Source organism: Oncorhynchus kisutch, unplaced genomic scaffold, assembly GCF_002021735.2.
Source record: "Oncorhynchus kisutch isolate 150728-3 unplaced genomic scaffold, Okis_V2 scaffold3584, whole genome shotgun sequence".
NCBI classification, from domain to species: Eukaryota; Metazoa; Chordata; class Actinopteri; order Salmoniformes; family Salmonidae; genus Oncorhynchus; species Oncorhynchus kisutch.
The window spans coordinates 223525-235073 of record NW_022265529.1 but is presented as its reverse complement, the minus strand read 5'-3'; the positions used below and the strand labels follow the sequence as shown (position 1 = coordinate 235073).

At 41.7% G+C, this 11549-nt stretch overlaps 1 pseudogene; it reads right to left on the bottom strand.

The window, feature by feature from the left end:
* Nucleotides 1-8087: 8087 nt before the first annotated feature.
* The window catches only part of LOC109877384 (zinc finger protein 271-like), a 55195-nt pseudogene continuing 51733 nt past the window's right edge, over nucleotides 8088-11549 (bottom strand).

Sequence of the window (11549 nt, the reverse complement as noted above, 5' to 3'; positions counted from 1 at the left end):
GGTTTGTTTTACATGGTGGGGTGTTTTTGTGTCAGTAAACATTTATGAGCGAGAAATGGTGGAAACTCCTTTATGTGCAAATATTTATATAATAACCATCATATCGAAGTTAACTTGGAGTCACGTGATGATATGTTGATTGTTCCTCCCACTATGACTTGAGAACCCATGTAGTTTATTAGGCTACAGATTGAATAAATGATGAACTTCACAGGGTGGTGAAAGTGGAGGTGATGAGCTTGATGTTCCTTTTCAATACATTTTGAGGGTCTTCTGGTGACATGATGATGATTGATGCTTGGTTGCCATTTGACAAATAAAATAATGTCGCTCTCATCCACAATAATCTCATCATGTCGGTAGCCTACCAACACTGTATATGTGAGCTGTTGGCTACAGTGCACAGGACAAGAGGACTTTTGCTATATAACTCAACGGTTTTTCAAAACCATCAGTAGAGTTGAAAATGCGATGGAAACCAATTCAACTTGCATATTTCATTCAGTGCATGGGAATTAAACAGCAAAAGTTATTTGTCACACAAAGCCTTTTATCCGCAAAAATGTTTGACAGAAACATTTCTGGTGGGAAAATGCGTAAATTGTATATATTGTTTTATGCTTCTTTTTTTTTGAATATTCACATGAAAATCTGTTGCAAATTGAAACACAGAAACTAATTAATAATAATATTCATTTTCAACTTCAATCTCAGCATTTGTTATCGAACCATCCAACCATGTTTCAGTAAAGCAAAGCATCCCCACCTGTACAGGTACTAGAGAGTAGAATAGGACTGTACAGCCTTACCTGCATCCCCACCTGTACAGGTACTAGAGAGTAGAATAGGACTGTACAGCCTTACCTGCATCCCCACCTGTACAGGTACTAGAGAGTAGAATAGGACTGTACAGCCTTACCTGCATCCCCACCTGTACAGGTACTAGAGAGTAGAATAGGACTGTACAGCCTTACCTGCATCCCCACCTGTACAGGTACTAGAGAGTAGAATAGGACTGTACAGCCTTACCTGCATCCCCACCTGTACAGGTACTAGAGAGTAGAATAGGACTGTACAGCCTTACCTGCATCCCCACCTGTACAGGTACTAGAGAGTAGAATAGGACTGTACAGCCTTACCTGCATCCCCACCTGTACAGGTACTAGAGAGTAGAATAGGACTGTACAGCCTTACCTGCATCCCCACCTGTACAGGTACTAGAGAGTAGAATAGGACTGTACAGCCTTACCTGCATCCCCACCTGTACAGGTACTAGAGAGTAGAATAGGACTGTACAGCCTTACCTGCATCCCCACCTGTACAGGTACTAGAGAGTAGAATAGGACTGTACAGCCTTACCTGCATCCCCACCTGTACAGGTACTAGAGAGTAGAATAGGACTGTACAGCCTTACCTGCATCCCCACCTGTACAGGTACTAGAGAGTAGAATAGGACTGTACAGCCTTACCTGCATCCCCACCTGTACAGGTACTAGAGAGTAGAATAGGACTGTACAGCCTTACCTGCATCCCCACCTGTACAGGTACTAGAGAGTAGAATAGGACTGTACAGCCTTACCTGCATCCCCACCTGTACAGGTACTAGAGAGTAGAATAGGACTGTACAGCCTTACCTGCATCCCCACCTGTACAGGTACTAGAGAGTAGAATAGGACTGTACAGCCTTACCTGCATCCCCACCTGTACAGGTACTAGAGACTAGAATAGGACTGTACAGCCTTACCTGCATCCCCACCTTACAGTTACTAGAGAGTAGAATAGGACTGTACAGCCTTACCTGCATCCCCACCTGTACAGTTACTAGAGAGTAGAATAGGACTGTACAGCCTTACCTGCATCCCCACCTGTACAGGTACTAGAGAGTAGAATAGGACTGTACAGCCTTACCTGCATTCCCACCTGTACAGTTACTAGAGAGTAGAATAGGACTGTACAGCCTTACCTGCATCCCCACCTGTACAGGTACTAGAGAGTAGAATAGGACTGTACAGCCTTACCTGCATCCCCACCTGTACAGTTACTAGAGAGTAGAATAGGACTGTACAGCCTTACCTGCATCCCCACCTTACAGTTACTAGAGAGTAGAATAGGACTGTACAGCCTTACCTGCATCCCGACCTGTACAGTTACTAGAGAGTAGAATAGGATTGTACAGCCTTACCTGCATTCCCACCTTATAGTTACTAGAGAGTAGGCGAAGTTCCTCAATCTGGGGAAGAATACCTCCAACGTGGAATTTATAAAAATGTTATTCCATTTTTTTATTTAAACTTTATTTAAACAGGAAGGGCTCATTAAGATTAAAATCTATTTTTTCAAGAGTGTCCTGGCCAGTATTTAACGTTCATATTGGACTGTACAGCCTTACCTGTGGAATAGGACTATACAGCCTTACCTGTGGAATAGGACTGTACAGCCTTACCTGTGGAATAGGACTGTACAGCCTTACCTGTGGAATAGGACTGTACAGCCTTACCTGTGGAATAGGACTGTACAGCCTTACCTGTGGAATAGGACTGTATAGGACTGTACAGCCTTACCTGTGGAATAGGACTGTACAGCCTTACCTGTGGAATAGGACTGTACAGCCTTACCTGCGGAATAGGACTGTATAGGACTGTACAGCCTTACCTGTGGAATAGGACTGTACAGCCTTACCTATGGAATAGGACTGTACAGCCTTACCTGTGGAATAGGACTGTACAGCCTTACCTGTGGAATAGGACTGTACAGCCTTACCTGTGGAATAGGACTGTACAGCCTTACCTGTGGAATAGGACTGTACAGCCTTACCTGTGGAATAGGACTGTACAGCCTTACCTGTGGAATAGGACTGTACAGCCTTACCTGTGGAATAGCACTGTACAGCCTTACCTGTGGAATAGGACTGTACAGCCGTACCTGTGGAATAGGACTGTACAGCCTTACCTGTGGAATAGGACTGTACAGCCTTACCTGTGGAATAGGACTGTACAGCCTTACCTGTGGAATAGGACTGTACAGCCGTACCTGTGGAATAGGACTGTACAGCCTTACCTGTGGAATAGGACTGTACAGCCTTACCTGTGGAATAGCAGCTGACGTGAGTTTTTTGTATGACTTTACTGACATCAAACTTTGGATGGAAACGTGGTTAATCAAGCTGTATACAGGCTAATTATTCTCCTCTCAGGAAGCTCCGTGGTTAATCAAGCTGTATACAGGCTAATTATTCTCCTCTCAGGAAGCTCCGTGGTTAATCAAGCTGTATACAGGCTAATTATTCTCCTCTCAGGAAGCTCCGTGGTTAATCAAGCTGTATACAGGCTAATTATTCTCCTCTCAGGAAGCTCCGTGGTTAATCAAGCTGTATACAGGCTAATTATGTTCCTCTGAGGAAGCTCCGTGGTTAATCAAGCTGTATACAGGCTAATTATTCTCCTCTCAGGAAGCTCCGTGGTTAATCAAGCTGTATACAGGCTAATTATTCTCCTCTCAGGAAGCTCCGTGGTTAATCAAGCTGTATACAGGCTAATTATTCTCCTCTCAGGAAGCTCCGTGGTTAATCAAGATGTATACAGGCTAATTATTCTCCTCTCAGGAAGCTCCGTGGTTAATCAAGCTGTATACAGGCTAATTATTCTCCTCTCAGGAAGCTCCGTGGTTAATCAAGCTGTATACAGGCTAATTATTCTCCTCTCAGGAAGCTCCGTGGTTAATCAAGCTGTATACAGGCTAATTATTCTCCTCTCAGGAAGCTCCGTGGTTAATCAAGCTGTATACAGGCTAATTATTCTCCTCTCAGGAAGCTCCGTGGTTAATCAAGCTGTATACAGGCTAATTATTCTCCTCTCAGGAAGCTCCGTGGTTAATCAAGCTGTATACAGGCTAATTATTCTCCTCTCAGGAAGCTCCGTGGTTAATCAAGCTGTATACAGGCGAATTATTCTCCTCTCAGGAAGCTCCGTGGTTAATCAAGCTGTATACAGGCTAATTATTCTCCTCTCAGGAAGCTCCGTGGTTAATCAAGCTGTATACAGGCTAATTATTCTCCTCTCAGGAAGCTCCGTGGTTAATCAAGCTATATACAGGCTAATTATTCTCCTCTCAGGAAGCGCCGTGGTTAATCAAGCTGTATACAGGCTAATTATTCTCCTCTCAGGAAGCTCCGTGGTTAATCAAGCTGTATACAGGCTAATTATTCTCCTCTCAGGAAGCTCCGTGGTTAATCAAGCTGTATACAGGCTAATTATTCTCCTCTCAGGAAGCTCCGTGGTTAATCAAGCTGTATACAGGCTAATTATTCTCCTCTCAGGAAGCTCCGTGGTTAATCAAGCTGTATACAGGCTAATTATGTTCCTCTCAGGAAGCTCCGTGGTTAATCAAGCTGTATACAGGCTAATTATGTTCCTCTCAGGAAGCTCCGTGGTTAATCAAGCTGTATACAGGCTAATTATTCTCCTCTCAGGAAGCTCCGTGGTTAATCAAGCTATATACAGGCTAATTATTCTCCTCTCAGGAAGCTCCGTGGTTAATCAAGCTGTATACAGGCTAATTATTCTCCTCTCAGGAAGCTCCGTGGTTAATCAAGCTGTATACAGGCTAATTATTCTCCTCTCAGGAAGCTCCGTGGTTAATCAAGCTGTATACAGGCTAATTATTCTCCTCTCAGGAAGCTCCGTGGTTAATCAAGCTATATACAGGCTAATTATTCTCCTCTCAGGAAGCTCCGTGGTTAATCAAGCTATATACAGGCTAATTATGTTCCTCTCAGGAAACTCCGTGGTTAATCAAGCTGTATACAGGCAAATTATTCTCCTCTCAGGAAGCTCCGTGGTTAATCAAGCTATATACAGGCTAATTATTCTCCTCTCAGGAAGCTCCGTGGTTAATCAAGCTGTATACAGGCTAATTATTCTCCTCTCAGGAAGCTCCGTGGTTAATCAAGCTGTATACAGGCTAATTATTCTCCTCTCAGGAAGCTCCGTGGTTAATCAAGCTATATACAGGCTAATTATTCTCCTCTCAGGAAGCTCCGTGGTTAATCAAGCTGTATACAGGCTAATTATTCTCCTCTCAGGAAGCTCCGTGGTTAATCAAGCTGTATACAGGCTAATTATGTTCCTCTGAGGAAGCTCCGTGGTTAATCAAGCTGTATACAGGCTAATTATTCTCCTCTCAGGAAGCTCCGTGGTTAATCAAGCTGTATACAGGCTAATTATTCTCCTCTCAGGAAGCTCCAGTAAACAGTGGTTGTAGTGCACTGCTGCTACCACCAGGCCTGGAGTGCATTTTGACTTTGTTGATAGCTAGCTGCCGTGTTGCTAACAACGTAGCACCTAACTAACTGGCTACCGATCAACCTATTGTGTGTATTGAACATTCATATTGGACTGTGGCAGCTAGCTAACTGGCTACCGATCAACCTATTGTGTGTATTGAACATTCATATTGAACAGCCTTACCTATAGAGTAGCACCACCACCCATCAGCCCGTTCTCTTCTTGATGTCAAAGCTGCAGTGTATTGTTGCTATAGGAGTTTATGATTAATAATCCTATTTACTTCAAGCCCCACTATGATGTCACCATACTATTCCTTTAAAGCCCCACTATGTAAGACATACATCATCAGAGTGGGAAACCAACTGACATGGAAACAATGGAACAAATGTATCACTATCAGAGGGGTGTATTATGACATCAGATAGAACTACTCAGACATTACAAATCAGGCTTCATCCATATCATGAAGGTGGATATTGATCCAACCATTTCAAAAGTAATGACCGGGCTGATGGAAACAGGATATGCCTTTACAATTTTATAAATCCAGACAGGCAATTTGTTTGTTCATTTTACAGGGTGGGATCCTTTTGTGTCAGTAAAAATGTATGAGCAGGAAATAGTGGTGGAAACTCCTTTATGCGCAAATATTTATATAATAAATCAAATCAAATCAAATTTTATTTGTCACATACACATGGTTAGCAGATGTTAATGCGAGTGTAGCGAAATGCGTGTGCTTCTAGTTCCAACAATGCAGTAATAACCAACAAGTAATCTAACTAACAATTCCAAAACTACTGTCTTATACACAGTGTAAGGGGATAAGGAATATGTACATAAGGATATATGAATGAGTGATGGTACAGAGCAGCATAGGCAAGATACAGTAGATGATATCGAGTGCAGTATATACATATGAGATGAGTATGTAAACAAAGTGGCATAGTTAAAGTGGCTAGTGATACATGTATTACATAAGGATGCAGTCGATGATATAGAGTACAGTATATACGTATGCATATGAGATGAATAATGTAGGGTAAGTAACATTATATAAGGTAGCATTGTTTAAAGTGGCTAGTGATATATTTACATCATTTCCCATCAATTCCCATTATTAAAGTGGCTGGAGTTGAGTCAGTGTCATTGTCAGTGTGTTGGCAGCAGCCACTCAATGTTAGTGGTGGCTGTTTAACAGTCTGATGGCCTTGAGATAGAAGCTGATTTTCAGTCTCTCGGTCCCAGCTTTGATGCACCTGTACTGACCTCGCCTTCTGGATGATAGCGGGGTGAACAGGCAGTGGCTCGGGTGGTTGATGTCCTTGATGATCTTTATGGCCTTCCTGTAACATCGGGTGGTGTAGGTGTCCTGGAGGGCAGGTAGTTTGCCCCCGGTGATGCGTTGTGCAGACCTCACTACCCTCTGGAGAGCCTTACGGTTGAGGGCGGAGCAGTTGCCGTACCAGGCGGTGATATAGCCCGCCAGGATGCTCTCGATTGTGCATCTGTAGAAGTTTGTGAGTGCTTTTGGTGACAAGCCGAATTTCTTCAGCCTCCTGAGGTTGAAGAGGCGCTACTGCGCCTTCTTCACGATGCTGTCTGTGTGAGTGGACCAATTCAGTTTGTCTGTGATGTGTATGCCGAGGAACTTAAAACTTGCTACCCTCTCCACTACTGTTCCATCGATGTGGATAGGGGGGTGTTCCCTCTGCTGTTTCCTGAAGTCCACAATCATCTCCTTAGTTTTGTTGACGTTGAGTGTGAGGTTATTTTCCTGACACCACACTCCGAGGGCCCTCACCTCCTCCCTGTAGGCCGTCTCGTCGTTGTTGGTAATCAAGCCTACCACTGTTGTGTCGTCCGCAAACTTGATGATTGAGTTGGAGGCGTGCGTGGCCACGCAGTCGTGGGTGAACAGGGAGTACAGGAGAGGGCTCAGAACGCACCCTTGTGAGGCCCCAGTGTTGAGGATCAGCGGGGAGGAGATGTTGTTGCCTACCCTCACCACCTGGGGGCGGCCCGTCAGGAAGTCCAGTCAGGAAGCTTGATGACGAGCTTGGAGGGTACTATGGTGTTGAATGCCGAGCTGTAGTCGATGAACAGCATTCTCACATAGGTATTCCTCCTGTCCAGATGGGTTAGGGCAGTGTGCAGTGTGGTTGAGATTGCATCGTCTGTGGACCTATTTGGGCGGTAAGCAAATTGGAGTGGGTCTAGGGTGTCAGGTAGGGTGGAGGTGATATGGTCCTTGACTAGTCTCTCAAAGCACTTCATGATGACGGATGTGAGTGCTATGGGGCGGTAGTCGTTTAGCTCAGTTACCTTAGCTTTCTTGGGAACAGGAACAATGGTGGCCCTCTTGAAGCATGTGGGAACAGCAGACTGGTATAACCATCACATCGAAGTGAACTTTGGAGTCGTGATGATATGTTGATTGGTCCTCCCACTACGACTTGGGAACCCATGCAGTTTATTAGGCTACAGATGAAATAAGTTATGAACTTCACAGGGTGGTGAAAGTGCATGTGATGAGCTTGATGCTCCTTTCCAATACATTTTGATGGTCTTATTCTGGTGACATGATGATCGATGCTTAGCTGCCATTTGACAAATAAAATAATATGGCTCTCATCCATAATAATCTCATCATGTACAGTGGGGAGAACAAGTATTTGATTCACTGCCGATTTGTCAGGTTTCCCTAATTACAAAGCATGTAGGGGTCTGTAATTTTCATCATAGGTACACTTCAACTGTGAGAGACGGAATCTAAAACAAAAAATCAAGAAAATCCCATTGTATGATTTTTAAGTAATTAATTTGCATTTTATTGCATGACATAAGTATTTGATACATCAGATCCAACACCTGCTGCTTATTCAAACCAGCCCACTGGGCACAGACGTCAGTTGAACATCTAGTTTGTATTTACATTTCTTTGAGTCCTCAACTAAAGTGAATTCAACACGAAATCAACACAAAATGGCACCTGTCATTGGATTTAAATTGCATGTTCAGTGAATTAAATAAATCACCTTATGTTGATGCTTTTTACAAATCCAATCAGTTTTCTACATTGATCTAACATCACATGGATTTATTTAGTTGAAATGACGTGGAAACAACATTTATTCATACAGCGGGAGGCTTGGGTCAATCCGTGAGCGAGTCAGTGAATATTTTCATGTCATTAAATCATCAGTGGGCCAACAATGCAGATGTCAACAATGGAACTAATGCATCACATCCAAATATCACTTGATTATCTGTAGTGCTGGAGGAATGACACACCCAGATAAACACACACAGAGTTTAAAAAGGACCATTTAAACACATGGAATCTGATCTACTCTATATTCAAACTGACAGACTCCATATTCACTTAATGTTTTCTAATAAAAACATTCAAATATATGTTTGAGTACACCCTGTACCATTTAATTTCATATGGTAAAAACAGGTAAACACATTGTCAGTCAACAATATAAGACAACGGGAGCACTGTGTATGTTCTCTGATGAGTTGAGTCAATGAGATGTGAAATATCAAAATACACGCTAGAATAATTAAGTCAATGTGAAGTGAAATATCAACATACACACTAGAAGTAATTATTCTATCCTGTGTGGATTTTCATATGACTTTTAAGTGACTGTGATGAGTAATATGTCTTCCCACAGTCTGAGCATTTGTAAGGCTTCTCCCCTGTGTGCAGTCTCATGTGTTCTTTCAGCTTTCCTAACCGGTTAAAACGCTTTCCACACTGGGAACAGTGGTAAGGTTTCTCCCCTGTGTGGATTCGTTCATGAGCTTTCAGGCTTCCTAACTGGCTAAAACTCTTTCCACACTGGGAGCAATGGAAAGGCTTCTCCCCTGTGTGTATTCGCTCATGAGATCTCATGTTTCCTAACTGGTTAAAACTCTTTCCACACTGGGAGCAATGGTGTGGCTTCGACCCTGTGTGTGTCCTCTGATGTCTGTTCAGGCTTCCTAACTTGGTAAACCTAGTTCCACACTGGGAGCAGTGGTAAGGCTTCTCCCCTGTGTGTATTCGCTCATGAGATTTCATGTTTCCTAACTTATTAAAACTCTTTCCACACTCGGCGCAATGGAAAAGCTTCTCCCCTGTGTGTATTCGCTCATGAACTTTCAGCTTTCCTAACTGGTTAAAACTCTTTCCACACTGTTCGCAATTGTGTGGCTTCTCTCCTGGTTGTGTCCTCTCATGTCTTTTCAGGCTTCCTAATTTGGTCTTTCCAATCTGGGAGCAGAGGTGCTCTCTTTCTGGTTTGGAAGTCCCTGGTTCCGCAGAGTTTGGGTTTCCTCCTGCCAAAGACAGTGTTAATTTAAAGAGAGAACAGAATGAAATCTCCACATGATAAAACTGCCTTATGAGGTTTAATCAGATCCCTCAATAACCCGAGGCCAGTTTTCAAACATTTCATAATTTAAAACAATCTTGGTGTGATTGTAAAACAAGTGTTTTAGAGCATCCTGGTAATTACTGATATGTTTACATTACTTATTTTTAATTCTGTTTTACAAGTCAGAACACAAAACACTAGACAGTTCTATGACACAGACATCACTAGATTCCTATCAAGCAGGTGGTTCTAAATATATAACATTCATAGCTGTATGATACAGAATGTGACCTACATACTTCCTTAAACATAAAATAACTAAAGAAGTAATTTTGTGTGGAAGTCCAAAACTTGTTTTTACGTCGCAGATACAAAGCACATCAGTAACATCTCCCCGTTGTTGAAAGGGTTCGACACATTGCTGTTTAAATGGACCAATTTCTTATTTAGACATTCACACATTTCTAACATCATTAATGTCATGATATTTTGGGTAAAGTAAAAAAATAATGTGAAATATTTTGGGAAGATTAAAAATATAAATATGTAAAGTGTCCCATGTTTCATGAGCCGAAAAAAAATATCCCCGAATTTTTCCACATGCATGAAAGCTTATTTACCTGAAATTTGGTGAACAAATTTGTTTACATCCGTTAGTGAACATTTCTCCTTTGCCAAGATAATCCATTCACCTGACAGGTGTGGCATTTCAAGAACCTGATTAAACAGCATGCTCATTACACAGGTACACCTTGCGCTGGGGCCAATAAAAGGCCACTCTAAAATGTGCCGTTTTGTCACACAACAATGCCACAGGCCACAGTCTCAGAGGGAGCGTGCAATTGGCATGCTGACTGCAGGAATGTCCACTGGAGCTGTTGTCAGGAAATTTAATGTACAGTACCAATCAAAAGTTTGGACACACCTACTCATTCAAGGGTCTTTCTTTATTTTAGTATTTTTTACATTGTAGAATAATAGTGAAGACATCAAAACTAGGAAAAAACAATATGGAATCATGTAGTAACCAAAAAGTGTTAAACAAATCTAAATATATATTAGATTCTTCAAAGTAGCCACCCTTTGCCTTGATGACAGCTTGGCATTCTCTCAACCAGCTTCACCTGGAATGCTTTTCCAACAGTTCCACAAACGTTTGGACACACCTACTCATTCCAAGGTTTTTCTTTATTTTTTTACTATTTTCTACATTATTATTCTACAATGAAGACATCAAAACTATGAAATATATATTTTAGATTTGAGATTCTTCAAAGTAGCCTCCCTTTGCCTTGATGACAGCTCTGCACACTCTTGTCATTCTCTCAACCATCTTCATGAGGTCAAATCAAATGTTAAACATGTTTAGCAGATGTTATTGCGGCTTAATGCTTGTTTCTCTAGCTACAACAGATGAGGCTTAATGCTTGTTTCTCCAACAGATGAGGCTTAATGCTTATTTCTCTAGCTACAACAGATGAGGCTTAATGCTTGTTTCTATAGCTCCAACAGATGAGGCTTAATGCTTGTTTCTATAGCTCCAACAGATGAGGCTTAATGCTTGTTTCTCTAACTACAACATTGTAGTAATAACCAACAAGTAATATCTAACAATTTCACAACAATACACACACACAACTAAAATAAAGGAATGGAATTAATAATATATAAATATAAGGACGAGCGATGTCAGAGTGGCATAGACTAAGATACAATATAATAGTATAGAATACAGTATGTACATATGAGATGAGTAATGCATAGACTAAGATACAGTAGAATAGTATAGAATACAGTATGTACATATGAGATGAGTAATGCATAGACTAAGATACAATATAATAGTATAGAATACAGTATATACATATGAGATGAGTAATGCATAGACTAAGATACA